Here is a 1,229-nt window from a genome sequence, read left to right on the forward strand (position 1 = left end):
CAAAGTATCATAAAATCTACAAAATATACATGAGGCTGGTCTATCCCAAGCAGAGATACAGCTGATGGAGGGTAGCAGTATAGTGGGGAGAAAAATCCTTTTTTTTTGTTTTTTAACTATATCTTTTCCTTGAGCTTAGCTAACTAGAAAACTGCAGGCTTCAACCACCAGTACGATCTCTTGCAAAATTAAAATAGTGATGTTTGTGCAGATAATATTAATTTTTAAAACGGCAGCAACTCTCTCTGAACACTCTAAAAATACATGTTTTATATGGAGGGAACCAGAGCTGACAAATATTTTCAGGCTTTTCTTTTCACCCATAAGAATATGAACTTTTAAATATATGCAGCTAGAAGCCGATGAAATTATAGCTTTCAGACACTTTATAACTCTCAAACAGGTATGTGATTGATTGCAAGGTGGCATTGCTGCTGGCAGTTTTTGTTGGCGCATTTTGATGATGCAGTTTCTTAGGTGAACTTCAAGTACATCACTGACATCTACTATGTTTCAGACACTTTGAGTGATTTCAAAGCTAATAATTTATGAGAGCTTTTGGAGAAAGTTATTAGGTTTGTCTCAGGAGAGATTTTTTTTCTCTCTCCCTTACTCCTCAGTTCTTTCATATGTGTTCTGTTTATCTCATCTGATTTTGATAGTAAACAAATACATAAAACTTGATGGGTATGTGTCTGGCAGCAGCTGTTACCCTGCACATGCCTGATCTCGTCTGATCTCAGAAGCTAAGCAGGGTCAGGCCTGGATAGTACTGGGATGGGAGACCACCTGGGAATACTGGGTGCTGTAGGCTTATACCATAGTCTTTCCAGACTGAAGGTTGCCAACCATGATGTGTATGTGTCTATATTACAGCAGTGTGTCATTACTGTCATTACTTTAATAAAGTTTTCCCCTTGAAAACATTTGTGCAAGTGAATAGTGGTGAAGCAGTCATGCTGGCCAGATCTTTTCATGTCGTCCAAGGTTTGTTTAGCAGAATGAGTTTGACCAGATCTCACTAGAAAGTTAATAGCTATATTTGGAGTCCGTATTCCGCTTGCATATTCTGCAAATGGTATGAAATTACGATAAAGTTAATGTGTAAACTATAACTGGTGCTTATACCTTGTCATTGATATCATATAGCCAGACATAAAGTTGAATGGGTCTCAGGAGGAGCTGGGTTGGAAGTGAGAACACATAGATACTGCCTCGTTTGGTGAAAA

General features: G+C 38.1%; 1 pseudogene; it reads left to right on the forward strand.

The window, feature by feature from the left end:
• Positions 1-697: 697 nt before the first annotated feature.
• On the forward strand, positions 698-814 carry LOC136656618 (5S ribosomal RNA; annotated as a pseudogene).
• The last annotated feature ends 415 nt before the right edge of the window (positions 815-1,229 follow it).

The sequence above is a fragment of the Tiliqua scincoides genome, chromosome 6, assembly GCF_035046505.1.
Source record: "Tiliqua scincoides isolate rTilSci1 chromosome 6, rTilSci1.hap2, whole genome shotgun sequence".
Lineage (NCBI taxonomy): Eukaryota > Metazoa > Chordata > Lepidosauria > Squamata > Scincidae > Tiliqua > Tiliqua scincoides.